Source organism: Canis lupus, chromosome 8 (assembly GCF_003254725.2).
Source record: "Canis lupus dingo isolate Sandy chromosome 8, ASM325472v2, whole genome shotgun sequence".
Lineage (NCBI taxonomy): Eukaryota > Metazoa > Chordata > Mammalia > Carnivora > Canidae > Canis > Canis lupus.
This window is the reverse complement of record NC_064250.1, coordinates 9,201,393-9,218,604: the sequence shown is the minus strand read 5'-3', so window position 1 is coordinate 9,218,604 and position 17,212 is coordinate 9,201,393. Positions and strand designations below refer to the sequence as shown.

Sequence of the window (17,212 nt, the reverse complement as noted above, 5' to 3'; positions counted from 1 at the left end):
AGTTCCAGGCTTTCCAGTTAAGTACAACTTGAATTGATGGTTAGGTTGTTATCAGTAAATTTCTCCACATTTTCTCTTTTCAAATTCAGATCTGTGTTTGAGCCAAAGGCTTGTATAATGTACTTGGATTTTCCTCTCATTGTTATGTCTAACCTCTTGCTCACAACAGTTACCCTCTTAGGGACATTTTGAAACTGAATTTCTAGAATGAAGAAGTGAAAATATGTTGGGAAGATATAAATCATGAGACTCTATGGTATTCAGGCTAACTATGATGTTCTAGTGGATTGGAAAGAAATAGCTAATTACCATATGTTTGATTTTTCTTAAATAATTTAGATACTTCTAATGGTAGTTTTGCCATGTCATGATTAATTATTTAATGTTACAGGACTGTGCAGTTTACTGTGGTAATTTTTCTTTGATGATTAAAAGATCATTTGAGGCACATGTTTAGTAGCTTTTTAGCTTTAAAACTGGTAAGAAAAAAAAAAAAAGAAAAAAAAAAACTGGTAAGAAACCTCTGAAATAGAGCTTGGGGGAAAAGCCGGGAAGTTAGCATGGCCATTGATTTGAATGACACATTTTAGATAACTGGTTTTTAAGAAATAAGACAAAACACTGCATTGTTCCTCTGTGTTCAACTACACATTTTTGTCATCTTCTTTTAGACTGGTGTTTATTTAAGGATTAAGCCATCCTTTTCACAGCTTATATAGTGACACAATTCAGGTTTGCGCTTAACCTATATTTTGCTTAGTCATTAATATTTTTGCACAGAGTTCATTAAATTTCATGAAATATAATTGACTTAGTTTTGAGTGCTAAAGAATCAATGATGGAATAGAACAGAGTCAAGGTTTTTGTGGCAAGTAGATACAAAGCTGTATTTGTGTTGGTGCCAGCAATGGAGGCAGCAGGGAATCGCCAAGAGGGCACCCAGCCAGCCTGGGATCCAAGCCTACACCAAGAGGGGAGGGCTTTGAATATGCTTTTGAGAAAGTGTACCAAAGTCAGGTGTGCAGACTGAGGTTAGGGCACATGCAGACATTAGAGGTAAGCTGCTTTGAACCTGAAGGCCCACGATGGGACAGGAAGAAGCCCAGTTCCTTAGTACCCTGGCACAGTCAGGAGCTGAGGAATCCAGGAACTTGAGCGGCCAGAGCAGAACTAGGGCACCAAGAGCAAGGAGACACTGATAGGCAGCCAACGCTGCTCTCCTGCTTTGGGAGGCTTCTTAAGTGCTTTTTTGTTAGACTCCCAGCCTCAGAGCTTGGCTTGATGAAGACTCAGTAATCTGCCACACCTGGCAAACCCTGACATGCAGTTGCTGGCATATCCACATCTGACTGGTGCTGACAGTGATTAATTATGTAGGGTGCAGCACGATACAGTCAAGTGAGGTCATGAGCAAAGTGCTGTTTTATTTGTGTTTCCTTCCCGTCTACTTCGGCATTTTAACTCTGAAATAAAGCTGAAAGGGAATTTAGCTAGTGAAAAGAAAAAAGCCAGGTTGGAGAAAAATCTGTACATATCCATTCATTAATTCAGTCTTCCATTCAACAAAATTTTTTTTGAATGCCTTAGTATGTAATTCCCCGAAGTGAATGAATATTCATTTATCTTTGAAATTCAAATTCTATTTTACTAATGAACAGCTCAGTGTTTTACCCGGAGGTACAGAGTTAGCAGCGGCAAAACTAATTTGGATCCCAAACCTCTTTCTTTGTGTAATCAGTTCTTCAGGTCTCTCTGTAAAGTCCTGGCTTGAACCAAAGGTGGGTTTATCTTGGCTCTGAAAGCTGTCTGACTGAGCAAGAAATAGTAATGGGATGCATAATTTATATTGAGTTGGTGCTGAGCACTTGAGAGGTCAGAATGGGAACAGACTGCCATAGTTGATATAAATTGCTAATGTCTGTAGAGTATTTTCAATGTGGTCGGCTCTGTGGTGTTGAGTGAGTCTCTTCTATTATTTTACTTAATGCAGTCCTAGTAGAATTAGGTGACCTTTGAGCAGGATTTATCTCAGAGGCCCTATAAACATGGCTACATCCTTTCCCCCAGGACTGTGACAAGATTGATCCCCTTTGGGGATTTGCTCACATACACAGTCTTCAGAAGCAAAAAAGAATTCTCACTTGGCTCAGTTCCTTGGGAACTCAGTCTTGAGATTCAGATTTTCCCTATTATACTTTAAGGTTGTTTTAGGGTTCTTTTTTTTTTAGCATTTGACAGGCAAGATGTTTTGTCTTATGTATATAAAAATTAAGTAACTGTACCAGCATCACATATGTACTTTCAGTTGTAAATCGTACCCAAACCAACTTTCTGGGTGCAGTAACTTAACAATTTAAAGTTGATTTTGTGCTATTTAATACACATTTATCCCCCTTTTGTGAATAAAGGCATGCTTTTGCATAGACTACTTTGGTTGCTAGAGTATTTTTATAGTTTCTAGATTGTGTGTTTTCATTTTATCTTAAGTAGGTAAGAGAAGTTTTAATAAGAAATATAGCTGAACACATTCCTCTTGATAGTGTACAATGTGGTTAACATGCTGACTACAGATTTTGCATTGGAGTTAGTTATTTAAAGAATTGTTCTTTTATATCATATCATACTCAAATTACATTCAATTTAATGTTTTGTATATATCTAGGTATAGGTAGTTTTGGTAATAATAGCTTGTATGCTGTTTTTTGTCCATTTAATAGGCCTCAGATCTTTTAAAAATTGAGCTAATGACAATATATGGTTGTAAGAAATAATTGAGAAATTTCTATATAGTTTACATGGTTTCTCCCAATGGTAACATTTTGCAAGACTGGTATAATATCTCAGCTAGGATACTGACATTGACACAATCCACCTTTCCCCCATTTTATTCAGGTTTTCCCAGTTTTGTGTATATTTGTATTTAGTTCTATAAAATAAAAATAGGGAACATGTAATAAATTTGTGTGTCATCCTTGTGCGGGAGTCGTGCTAATGTCTTTGTCCAATTTTATGGTATATATGCTACAGAAGTAAGCACAGGCCCACAGACCTTAGAGTTTTTTATGAATCAAGGCTGGCTTCATGGGCCCGTGACAGAAATCCCTAGTTTTATGTTTGAATTTGTGTTTTGTAAGTGAAGTCTGACAAGATAATGGAGCCTGCCTCTGATCTGGGATAGGTTCTCTTCTGCTTTCAACTGCTTGATTCCCACACCCCCTAGAACCCCACAGACCTGGCCTCTTCCTTCACATTCCTGTCTCACAGCTGCTGTTGGCTTTCATACCTGGCAGGGATAGGGTGGGCTCTAGAGCAAGATCCCAGGAACATTTCAGGCCTGGACACTGATGCAGTTGTCCCCATCTAGGAGAGTCACAACGATGCCTCAGTGGGGTAAACTTCTCACCTACCCCAATGTAGGTGCCTGATGTACCTGAGATTTTCAGTACTGCTGGGGATGGGTTGGGGTGGTGTGTCTTTGGGAAGGGAGATCCCTGACTTGACTTCTCTGCCCCTAGAAGTGCACGGAGCATTGGTCTGCAGCTGCAAGGGGAGGGGAGACTCAATACCTAATGGGGGAGAGGGGGTGGTTTGTGTGTGTGGGGGGCCTAGCTGGCTGTTTTCTAGCACTTGCTTTGCAGATCACCCTGTGCCTGAGGGATCACAGCAGGGACTAGTAAATAAACAATGCCTTGGCAAGTTGAGAGAAGAAACTGCAGCAGAAAGGAGGAATCTTGATATTTTAGTACCTTTAATGGAACTTTTCTCCTGTCTTTTGAACATAGGGCCCTGCATTTTCATCTTGCTCAGGGCCTGCAAATTATGTAGCCCATTCTGATAGGCATAGTGTTATCTTCAGCAATCATTTACTATACACAGTGCCCACTTGTTTTCACTGCATCATCCTATATTTGCTTCAAATTTCAGTGACATAATAAGAAGATATTCAGTGAGACTGTGTGGGGACTAGAGCAGCACAAAACCCATAATGATATAAATATGTGGTGGAAAATTACAATAAAACCCTTGCATCTTCCACTTTAATTTTGCCTCAAGGAAATGGCAAAATGCCCAGCTGGCAATAACCAGTTCCAAATGAGCTGCCAAAACTGCTAGGTGCTGAAATATATAGTTTGTTGCTCTTCCCCATTTTGGTGCTTGACTATAGGTTTTGAGGTTGGTGTTTCAAAGCCGGAGCAGGTGCCTGCCACCTGGAAGCATTTTCTTAAGTGCCTTGCTAATATCAACACAATGAGACCTATTGAAGTGTATTTTTAAATAACACTGAAGCTGCTTTACATGTGTATACATGTCTATTGAAATACAATCATAAATAGGCCTAAAATGTTTTCATCTGGAATTCAAAGGGATATGATTTGTGTCTTGGAACAATAAAGGATTCTTGTAAAAAGGAACATGCTGATGAAAAACATTTAGATAAAATTAAAATATTTGAAAAGTTTGTAAATGTCGGTTGAAGTACTGGCATAACAAAATTAGATTGCTTCACCTTAGAACCCTACACAGGGAGGTGCCTAGTAGATACCAGGCAGCAGTGCTAGCAAGGCGGAGGTGATGGTGAAGAGTAAGTACAATTGTTCAGACACATTTCAATCTTGGGGGCCAAGAGACCCTTCCTGTTTCATTTGAAAGAATTACCTTAATTTTTGTACTTGTGAATACAGTTATACGTCAGATCATTTCTGGATGCAGAAAGCCAGTTCCTTGTCTCCAATTAAGGTTTTTCTTTTCCTTGAGCAAGTGGTAGAATTTTCCATGAGCATCTCTGTATATTTAGTGCATTAGGGATCGGTGAATGTCAGAAGTTTCTGAGGTCAGTTTTTGTTTTAATGCTTGTCTGCACCATCTGAACTGTGTCCCAGTGCTCATCTAACCAAACAACTACTTTGTTTATAGTTCTGCCTGACCTGAGGTATACTCTGCCTGATGTGCTGGCTGTTTTCTAGCTCAGAATACATAATTCAGACTGGGTCTAGCAACATGGAGTCCAGGCAGAGAAGGTTGCTTGAAATCTAGGACTAATAAGAATGTACTTTCATTGCTCGTTTCACATCCTACTCCCTCTCCCAACCCTATTGCTAGATCCCAAAATAAGAGCAACAAACTAAACAAGCAAGCAAAAATCAACACTCCCCTCTCCCCCCATTTAATAGTCTCCTCTTCTCCCTACTTTGGCTTACAAAGTTGCTAATTAGAAGCAAAATATCCAAACAATCCTGTAGGAAGAAGAAAGAGACCCAGCAGGGGACACAGATAATCTGTAAATTAGGTAATTAGTATAAGAATAATCATGACTCTGTTGTCTTTGAGTGCTTTTTCATAGATTTGGTACTAGTAAACCATTCAAGTCCTCCTGCAGGCTGGGGAGATCCACCACTTGATCTGCTTTCCTCTCCTGGGTGTTTATTTACCCAGCACGCTGGCCTTTCTTCAGGCATCTAAGCCTGAGTGGGTGCTGCCTGTTCCCACATTACACTCTCATACGTCTATTTTTTTTTCTCCAAACATTACTTTCATTTTCTAACTGTTCTTTCTCCAGCTTGTTCTCATTTGCTAAATGCCCTAACTTTTAAATTTTCCTCTCTCCTCCCCCTTGCACATCCCCCTTCGTTGGCAGCCTACAGGGACTTGTTATCACTTTGTGGCGGTTGACACTTCCCATCAACACTGAAAGGTGCTCAAGTTCCAGAGGGTGGCGGCAGCGCACCCTGGCGCCACCACACACCAACCCTGAGACCCTTAGCTCACTTAAATTCCTTGCTTCCTTCTCCACCTCTGTGCAATGGGGATGATTATATCGTTTCTACCTCGTAAAGTTGCTGTGAAGATTAAACGAGCTATTCCGTATCACCTACTTAGAACAACACCTGGCTCATAGTAAGTGCTTAACAAATGTTAGCCATTATTCCTTAATGTTTGGTTGACTCAGTTATGTGACTCTTGAGTCACCTGTTCGTGTCTTATTTTTCTGGCAACACCTATTCATGTCCTGGATAACTGGGGTTCCTGAGAATACATGTGGAAAATGCTACTCCTCAAGATAGGTGTAGTTAGCATTGCCATTTTTCTCAAGTCATTTTATAAGAGGGCAGATTAAGGTTGAAATTCTAGAAGTAGAATTTCTCTTATAGTCAGATCCTTCTGTTGTCAGCATCTCTCCACCAGTGTGCATGCCTCTGTGTGCTCTTTCTCCTGATGGAACAGTAATGTGTGCTGACACGTTGCTACTTCAGGTGGTCTGCTGACCAGCAGCATGGACATCGCCTGGGAGCTTGTAAAGATGTAGATCTCAGGCTCCACCGTAGACCAACTGAATCAGAATCTGCATTTTATTTTATTTTATTTTATTTTTAAATTATTTTTAGAATCTGCATTTTAACAAGATCCCCAGGTAATTCATAAGTACATTGCTGTTTGAGAAACATTAGGCTAATATTTCTGGGTCTAGAGTACCAAAATTTTGCCCTAGGGAAATAGAAAGTCATCAACCTAAATTCTGTTTTACAATACATAATATTGACTACTTCTACAAGTATAGCACTTTAAACCCTATGTGATTTCCTGGAAAACCTATATTGGCATTCTCTTGGGTGTAATTGTTATCGATTAATGTCATGATTAAAAGTGTAGCTTAGGTCTACTGGGAGCTTTATCTCCTGGAAAGAAAAAAAAAAAAAAAAAACTTACCTCATTGATTTGAAGCCTTCAGTCAGTCATTCTTACCTTTTCAGAAAACACTTCAGATAAATAGCAATAATCTTAGCAGTGAGAGATTTGTCTCAAGGGATTATCTTTCCAACAATGACTTGCATTGATTAAGTTCATTGCTTTTTAAGTGTTCATTTTGTTGCTGTGGTAACTCCGTGTTAAAAATTAGGATGCATTTTCTTAGCTGGGATGGAGCGTGAGGAGGGTGGCCACAGAGGAGCACATTTGGGCTTCTACTACTGGTTAGACACTTGCTGACAGTCTGGTGTTCCTGATGTTTTCTGAATATTGCTTTGTTGAAATAAGGTTGTGGTAAAAGGAGGCATTGAATATGCTTAATAGATAGCACGCAGAAGAGTCAGGCTAGTATTATGATTCCTCGTATCTCAGCCATGTATCAAGAAAGGACCTGAAGTGCTGAATTATTAGCTGGAAAACTTTGCTTTTTGAACAGTTGAGTTGTGTAAACCATGTGTTGTTAGATTGTTGCCTTGCCTTTTGTATACCTCTGTTTTTATGGGTGGGTGGAACATTTGGAAAATCCCTAGATTTCTATGGTTGTGGAGAGGGAAGACTCAGCTTGTTAGTTGGAATTTTGATTTATGAAACACTAAATGGAGTGTATTAACTCATTCAGCTCTCTGAATCTTCTTTATAATTACAATGATAAATATTAATTAAAAATAGAATTTACTTGAGTTTCTATAACATTTACTGCCTCTCATAAAGAGAGACAGCAGAAATATAAGACTGGTATTATCTGTCTCCCATACTTTGCCTTACAAAAGTAATCTTCCGTGGGACACTTGGGTGGCTCAGTAGGTGAAAGAGTCTGACTCAATCTCAGCTCAGTTCTTGATCTCAGGGTCTTGAGTTCAAGCCCTGCATTGGGCTCCGTGCTAGAAGTGGAGCCTACTTAAAAACAACAACAACAACAACAAAAAACTTATGAAAATGTAATTCAGATCATGTCTCTCTATTACTTAAGATTCCCTGGTGGCTCCCATCACACCTTGGACAGAGCACAATTCTGAAGACAGAGCTTCTGACCATTTCCTATGTGTACCTGCAGTTCTCCACTGTACCTGGAGAAATAATTGGCATTTCCCTGAACCTATGGACTTCTGACCATCCTGGTTCCTCTAACCTGCAAGACATTACTGCCCTTACCACGTTTCCTTCTCTGCATAGTATCATAGCTTCAAGACTCAGCTCAACCATATCTCCTTTGTGGAACCTTCCCGAACCCCACAGATTGTTCACCTTGTGTGTTCATACTTCTGCCATGACATTTATCATGTTGTATTAGTCAGGGCTTTCCAGTAAAACAGAACCAGTAGAATTTGGGTGTGGATGAGGGCATACAGAAAAAAATTTATTGCAAAGAAGTGGATTATGTGATTGTAGTGGCTGTTAAGTCTGGGATCCAAAGGGCAGACTGTCAGGATGAAAACTCTCAGGCAGGAACTGATACTGCAGTCATGAGGCAGATTCTCAATCTCTTCAGGGAAACCTTCATTTTGCTCTTAAGGTTTTTTGACTCATTGGATGAGATCTACCCAGATTATTGAGGGTGATCTCCTTACTTCAGGTCAACTGATTGTAGATATTAGTCACATTTACAAAATACCAGTAACATTTATATTAGTGTTTGATTTAAATAACTGGGTACTGCAGCCTAGCCAGGTTGGCACATAAAACTATCCATCATACATGGCATCTGCAATTATTTATGTACCTGTAATTCCACCTTAGGACTGTGAGATCTCTCAGTCATAAACAAACATTACCTTTAAGTGACTAAGATATTAGTTTATAGATTGCTTAAATTGTGAAATAAAAAATACTGTTTTTATCATTTATTTATATTTTTTTAAAAATAAAATACATAAATATTTATTTTAGAGAGCACATGCAGGTGGAGGGAGGGGCAGAGGAAGAGGGAGAGAGGGAATCTTAAGTAGACTTCCCACTGAGCACAAAGCCTGACAAGCTTTATCTCAGGACCCTGAGATTATGACCAGAGCCAAAAATCAAGAGTGGGATGCTTGACCAACTGAGCCTCCCAGGTGCCCCAGTATTCCTACCATTTAGATGTACTAGTCCTTAGAAACTTGAGTCAGTCTGCCCATGATTTATAATGAAGTTCTCTACTCATATTTTGCTAATAGTTTTAAATGAAGGGAAACAGAAGAAGCAGCTTATTTATTAAAAATAATTTACACATTCTATATTGGTAGAAATTCATTATATGCTTTATTATTAAATTTGCAAACTATGGGTGTAACAGTGAAAGAAAAAGATGTGTGGAAGAATTGAGATTCAGCTTGTTTTAAAAATTAAAGATCTGGGTGTCTGGCTGGCTCAGTTGGTTAAGTGTCTGCTTTTGGCTCAGGTCATGATCCCTTAGTCCCAGACTGGAGCCCTGGGTTGGGCTCCTTGCTCAACTGAGAGTCCTTCTCCCTCTGCCCCTCCCCACTCCTCATGCTCTCTCTCACACTCTCTTAAATAAATAAATAAAATCTTTACATACAAATAAGAGGTCCATTGCATTTATTTAATTATTTATTTAAGTATGTTATTTTTATTTGCACTCAGAAAAATCCTTAGTATATATAATACTAAGTACACTTGATTAGTAAGTGTTTAGTGTCAGTTTTTCCCGATCTGTGTCACCACTGAAAAGGTAGTTCCCTTATTTTGATCCTATCTGTATATTACAAGTTTTTGAAAATATACCTCAAAACTCTTTTCTCCCAAAATTTCCAGGATTAATTAGAATGTTTTGATGTTCCTTTTTTCTTATTATTTGTATATGTGTTCACATTTGCTCTTTTAGAAAACTTACTGTTTTGCTGTTACATAACTTTCAAACGACGTTTCACACTTATCGTTTGAATCTCGTAATCTCACTATTTGACACCTGCATCTGGGTTCATTATTTAAGGCCAAATTCAAATTGTTTAACTCAGCCTCTTTATCTTTCCTGCTACTCTATCTACTTTTTTCCTTGGCATGTGTGTGTTTCTCTCAGTGACACTTGCTGAGATTTGGTTCACAACCTTTGGACATCAGTCTTTCCAGATCCCCCACCTTTCCCATCCAGTCAGATGTTTGGTGAATTCCAATAATTGTCTTTTCCTGAGTGTCTTACCTTTACATCCTCTATTGTATTTAAACAACCATCTTTCCACCTTGGATTATTATTACCTCCTATGTAGACTCTTGCAGTAAGCATCATGGACTAGTCACTCTCTCCTCAAAGTTATCTCCTGTGCTCTCAACAGGTTAATTATGCTAGTATAGTTACTGTTTTAGTATTCACCAGCTTAAAAAAGAAAAATCAAAACTAGTGGCTTCCCATCACCAGTAAAATGAAAACAAAGTGTTTTCCAATCAGGTCATTTACAGTGCTCCAAATGGCCAGATTACTTTTACAGTTTTCTTGTTCAGTCTTCCTGTGTATGGACATCAAAATTGGACTGTTTTAAACAATATGTACATTGTGTTTCCCTATCTTTGAACTTTAGCTGTGCTTTTCTCTCCATCTGGAATAGTCTACTCACAATTTTTGCTCATTAAAATATTCCTGTCTCCTGTCTTTTTGCTGAAGGGGCTGGGTCCTTTTCAGCCTTCAATATACAACTATGGCTCAAAGACCAACATTGGGGAGGAGTACAGAGAGGGCAGTGAAGACAGCCTGTCACATGACTGGTTCATTGAGGTACAGTTTTTGGTTCTCAAATTTTAAGCTCCAGAAATTTTACTTTTTCCTTCCAGCCAGAGTTGCCATAGTTCCTAGAAGATAAACTCCTGCTAATAAAACTTAACAAAAAATTGTTATGAACTAGAATGATAGTTTACCAATTTATAGTGAATGATGTGCTTTAAGGATGGAGAGAGTATTGCCTCTCCATGCCAGGACACCTGCAAAGCAGAATCAGTAACTGGAAAGTTGAAACAGAAGAATTGGTTGGTCATGAATGATATTCCATCTTGGTTGTGTTGAAAACCTTGTTGCCTTATTGGGTCATCTGATAAGGTTCTTTTCCTTGGATAATTTGATATAAACAATAATGGATCTTCAGGTTCTGATCTCTTATCCATTGTCCCAACTGACTGAATTACAGTTCTCCTTTACATGTTCCATTCCAGTAATGTCATTCTGAAGATGTTTGTTGCATTGTTTTAAATTTAGCAACACTCTGTCCTTATCAATTAATTTGTAAGGTAATCCAGGTCTACAAAACCACATTTAGATCCTTCTACAGTGGTGTCTTTGGATGGCAAGTATCATATGTCATGTGCTTCATGGCTTCAGAATGTGCCTTTTGTATGAACTTACACCAGAATTCTTAAATTGATTTACACATTAGATGCAGTCACCTTTTAATATGTTTGTATTATGGTTATTTGCAAACTGGTCTTATTTACTACATGTCAGGTCTAAATTGCTTGAAAACAGGGACTATTTTTTTAAAAATTAAAAAAAAATTTCATTTGTTTTTCTGTAGCCTCAACTATGATGATTTTGTTCTTTCCAAAAGTGAACCTTGATATTCATTCCTTTATTTACTTACTTTTTAAAAAGATTTTATTTATTCATGAGAGACGCACAGAGGCAGAGACATAGGCGGAGGGAGAAGCAGGCTCTCTGATGTGGGGCTCTCTCCCAGGACCCTGGGATCATGATCTGAGCCAAAGGCAGACCCTAAACCACTGAGCCACCCCAGTGCCCTTCCTTCATTTACTTATTTTTTTTCCTTCCTTCCATCGTTCTTTTTTTCCTCACTCTCCTCTGTCCCCTCCTTCCCTCTCTACATTCTTCCCTTTGTTCCCTCCACACACATTTATAAAACACCTCCTACCTGCCAGGAATACATCAATGTCTGTGACTCAGTTTTACAGCACATAGACACTAATAGTGTAGTACTACCACTCATTGATTGATTGTCCTGAATTCTTCATCAGATCTATACAGTACCACCAAAGATATGTATAAATACACTGCCTCCCCTTATTTTGCAAATAAACAGACTGAAGTTCAGAGAAAAAAAATGACTTTCTTCAAACCACACAGTTTGTGAAATAGCTGGGATTTAAGCTCAGGATTGTTGTCTCAATTTATTCTTTTTTTCCTATTGTTTATTGATGGTCGTTGGAGGCAACTTTATGGTTTAAGATAGTATTAGTTAATTGTATGTGCCAATTTAGTTAGGCTGTGGTGTCCAGTTGTTCATTCAGTACTAATATTAATATTGCTATGAAGGTATTTTGTAGTTTGTATTTTGTAATAGTTAACATCCATAACCAGTTGTCTTTAAATAATAATGTGGGTGGGCCTTATCCAATCAGTTGAAGGTTTATGGAATAAAAAGAATGTGGCATCAGGGTGCTTGGCTGCCTCAGTAAGTAGAGCATATGACTCTTGGTCTTGGGGTTGTGAGTTTGAGCTGTGTGTTGGGCATAGAGATTACTTAAAAATAAAATCTTAAGAAAAAAAGAAAGAATGCAACATTAGCTCTTGCCGGAGTTTCCAGCTTGCCTGTTAGTCCTGTAATTTTGGACTTACTAGCCTCCTCACTCATGTGAGCCATTTATATGTATATAAATACACATATGCACATACACACACTGTTGGGTTTCTCTAGAAATAAAGATTGATTGGCTGATTAATACAGCTTCTGACAATTAAATTGACAGAAGTATTATACAAAAATGTTAATTGCATTATCTTTAATTTCCATATTAAAACAATTCTTCAAATTTAAAATGTATATGGCATATGGTGACTTTTAAAAAAACAGGTATAGTTGGTACCAGTGGTCTTAATCAGGTAGGGAGCAAGTGTGGAGAAGGAAGGAAAAGAATGAGGGATTGTATTGTTTTCCTAAACTGACTGAAACAGAGAGTTGAAACAACCTGAAGATATTCATGTGATATCTTCAGGGAAACATTTATACATTTGGTAAAGACTTAATTTCAAAAAAATCCATCAATGACAATAACAAAAATAAAGCTATTTCTTTCTTTTATATTTGAAGATGGCATGTGTCTGTAGAGTTTATAGTGTTCACAGTTTTACATTTGGGTTTTATAAGGTGCAGCAAATCATACATTCTCCTGAGACATGGTCTTTCCAAATAAGAAGACAGACATGGAAAAGGAAAGAGTAATGATTTTAGGATTGCAATAAAAAAGTAATTTCCTTGTTAGACTCCAAGTCATATAGTCAATCCAAAGATGTTAAATTTTCTGTTTCTTTGTTTACTGTAAATAGAAGATAACACTCTAATAAACCCCAAAGTCCAAAATACAGACTTTTGTTAAATAAAAATTGGACCAAAATATAGGAACAAAGTTTTAAACTAGTGTGAATACTCTGCTTTATTCCCCCTGTCGCCTCTCCTTGGAACAGTATATCACAGTAAAATTGTTGGAAATACAGTTAGTAGTAGTAATGCTCTACAAAGTCACTTCAAACACTGAATTAGCAAATATTGAATCATTCATTGCTCCTAGGGGAAATACAGTGTTAGTTCCTGTGAGCTTCTGGTCACATTTTTGTTTACCAATCAATGCACAATCCTGCTTATGTGTGTTTAAGACACCTTGTTTAATATATTCATGGCCAACAGTATTATAACTCATGCCTGATCTAACCCACATATTTTCTTCATAAGGCTCATCACAGCCTTCTTACACTTGGAACACTAGACGGCTCTTCAGTATTATGCTTGGGGGCCATTTTAACTAACAAAATCACCAATGAGAAGCACAAAAAACAAAAATGGTGGCATTTACTAGACTGAGAAAAGCACACTTGTTTACAGTATGAGAGCTGAAACAAGGCATAGTGTCAGCTGGGGAGGTGCACACTGGACAACTCAGAAATTTTGCCACTCTGTAAATGATCCAGAAATGTCTGTGAGTAACCTGTGATTATTGATTAGGGGGTTACAAATACAGATTAGCTGGAAGGCGAATTCACAAATTCAGAATCTGCAAATAATGAGGATCTACTTTAAACAGTTTGTATCTTTCTGGAAGACACATATATTTGTGGGTAAATAGCCTCCTGGGAAGCCACTATGTGAGAGAGTACAGTGCTGTCCAAGTTGTTGGGCTACTAAACATTTTATGTTCATTTGCAAGATTCTTTAATAAACATTTTTAATCTTTGCTACTGCAGTCTTTTAGGAAGAGAAAATAAGTACTGTAAATAAACAGATCTCCAAATATGGCAATAGGATTTTCTCAGGAAACCCTGAGCAATTTCAGGTGTTTGTTTGGATCCACTAGCAAGCATAATAAAATCAACACAAATAAACACGGAATCAAAATCTGAGCAAAGTAGTTTGTCATCTTTTCCAAAATATTAATGGAGAAGCAGTTTGTCTTCTTTCACCAAGATTTATGAAGTCAGTTCATTAGCATATCACGTGTTTAACCATGTTAAAACAATTGCTTGTTTAATTGAAGTTTTCACCTTTTGATAATTTTTATCATAATGAAATTTGCCAAGAAATTAGCAAGTCTACAACTTGGATTCTCACAAACTGTTTATGTACTTTGAGGTTGATGCCAATCCTTCAATTCTTTATTTGTGAAACACTTATGTGCAAATTTCTGTGCTTAAAAGTCATGAATTATCAAATCAGGGCTTTTCTTGGCTTAACCAGCTGCCACATCATGGAGGTACCCCCACCCAAGAAGGAGGAGTAAAAGGGAGATGTCATTTATAGGTACTGAAGCAAAATTAGAACTCAAGGGCAGAGACAGTAGATCAGCTGAACTATTGGTGAAATTATTACCAAAAAAAGAGAAAGAAGTAAGTGAAAAAGAATCAGTGATGTGGAAGATGATTGGAGTATTTTATTGTGAATGTTTCAACCACTAGACCATTGCACCCTGAAAGAAAAGATGGGTTGTTATTTCTTTATTTTGAAAAGATATTGCAAGGCACTTTTCTTAGCCATATCATAAATTAGAATGAGAGAAAATAGATTTATATTATAGCAAGTAGAATTCAGTTTTTACTAGTGCAAGGAGACCCTACCAGAGGACTTTGGTTATGAATATTTATAACCTGAAATACATATAAGAAGTAAATTAGAGAAATTAGCATTGGCAATAATCATATTCCTATAGTGACACTCTGACTTGGAGAGAATTATATTAGGTAGTCAGAAAACTTAAGCCTATTGCTGCTTGAAATTATGTATATGTGGATCCTTACTGTTCTGGGCTTGAATTTGAAAGACTCACTCATCAAGATTTTTAGACACATTATATTTGCTTTTGCAAATTAGAAGCTCCAACCACAGATGCAAGTGTACATTGCCATGTGTGGAATTAATGCTTCAGACATCTTATGAATATGCATGTGTATTTTGGTGGCGCTTCTGCTACATAAGTCTGAAAAGCAGTGGGAAGTGGGTGTAACTGCGTGGAACTGCATATTGCTGTCAGGAAAGTGCAGTTCTCAAAGAAAAAAAAATTACAGGGGCAAATTTTCATATCAGATGTGTCTTCAGAGACAAAATTTTCCAAAAGTGAATAGCTGATATTTGTCCATTTTAATTAAATTAAAATTTCTGCTGACATTTTCACCGCATAACAACTTGGAAATGTTCTGAGGACAATGCTCCATATTTAAGTGTGTGTACATCTTCATGATGGTTTCTGGGATGCCTTAATTATTAATACGAGGTGAAATTTGGATGATATTTTGTTCTGTGGTTACAGTAATTCCTGATTAAATGTCTCTATTAATGGTATGAATGGGTTGAGTTCAGCTTAAATTTTAATGTAAGGTTTAGTTTCTATATGTCACCTGGATTTTTTTTTTTCTGGATTTTGATATTGATCAGCGATTACTTCAAAACTATGTTTCAGCAAAGAAATACAGAGTAAATAGTAGTGCTGTTCCAATCCCTTCCTCTTTGTGGTCCCGAGGCCTACATTATGGTACCTGGTAAAGTGAGGAGGAAGAACAGGAAAGCTAATGTGACTGGCTGCTCCTGCAGTGAGGTGGTCTGTCCAGTAGTGGACATGGCTGAGATCCTTCGGCTCAGTGGGACAACAGGTCTGAATCCACGTGAGTGTGGCCCCATGGGTAGTTCAAATTAATTACCCACTATGGTTCTTGCAAAATGGCTTCTTTTGTAAAAGTTGTAGGAATTCTGAGAAATCTTGTTACTCTTATGTGGCTAAAGCAGAATTAGATTATATTTACATACAATTCTGATATTTCAGACATTTAAATCATTCCTTTCAGAACACAATTTGAACATTAAACTGGAGATAGTAACATCACCCCTACAGCTCATTATTGAGTTAAACTCACTGCATTTGACCAATTAATAAATATCAAAGAGATTTTGATTCATCACTCACATAAAATTTGTTTACAAGGCATACCAATAGCCTTCCTAAAAGGTAACCTGATACAGCTTTGCTTTTTAACCTGTTCTGGGAATAGTGATCATCAGGGGGTTACCCATTACCCTACTATCATTTATGACGGAAAAGAACAATTGACCACTGCTTTTTATTAGTTAGAATCCCTGTACATTTTAATCACTTTGAAAATAAGATTGTCCTAATTGAGTATCACATTTTCTAGACAAAAATATTTCCCTCCATTTAGCTCAGGTCATCATTTCTCAATGAATTTTCCTCATTAGAGCTTTTGATTGGATGAGGGGAATGTGTTGTTTAGGAACTTTAGAAAGAATTAAAGATTTTCACTCGTCTTAAAAACAACCAAAAACTCCCTTCTTGCCTCTACACTTCTCTTGTTTCTCTAGCCATTCTTTGTTGCCCTTGGGATTAAAATTTAACAAGTCTATACTTGTCTCTTTTTTACCTTGAGCTATCTCTTAAACATACTTTAATCCACTGTTATCCCCACCACTCCTCCAATAGTCTGATTAGGTTCAACAGTGACTTCCAAGTTCTTATAACTCTTTGTCATTGTTTGGTCTTTATCTTACCTGACTTACCCCAGAGCAGCAGAGACAGCACATGCACATCTACCCCTGTGCCCATAACTCACTTGTTCCTTGCTCCTCTTTCTCTAGACCTCTTCACGTCACAGTACCCCAGGGATCAGTATTTGGTTCTCTTCTCTTTTCTCTTTGCGCTTATTATTGGAGATCTCATTCAGTCTCATGACATTAAATCTCATTTATAGGCTGATGACTGCCAGATTGATGTCTTTATACCAGAACTTTATCCCAAACATTCAATTTTCCTATTTCACAAGTTATAGGAATTTCTGGTCCTACATCCAGAAATTGTAATAGACCAGTTTTGCATCTTCCACCAAAAAGAAAAAGCCATCTATAAGATGATAAATAAAGATGCAATTTAAAAACTTTGATATTGTTGTAATTAAACATTCATTTTAATTTCCCTATTCAGGAGTTGGGGAATTTATTTCAGATATACAAACTAGAATCACTCAATTCAGGAAAGCACA

General features: G+C 37.5%; 1 protein-coding gene and 1 non-coding gene across 5 annotated transcripts in view; one reads left to right on the top strand and one right to left on the bottom strand.

The window, feature by feature from the left end:
• The window catches only part of PRKD1 (protein kinase D1), a 322,843-nt gene that overhangs the window by 97,690 nt on the left and 207,941 nt on the right, over positions 1–17,212 (top strand). The gene's annotated exons all lie outside the window — the stretch shown is intronic.
• Positions 2,936–3,037, bottom strand: LOC112658125 (U6 spliceosomal RNA). The gene has a single exon (XR_003135526.1). It is a non-coding gene; the product is annotated as a U6 spliceosomal RNA (small nuclear RNA).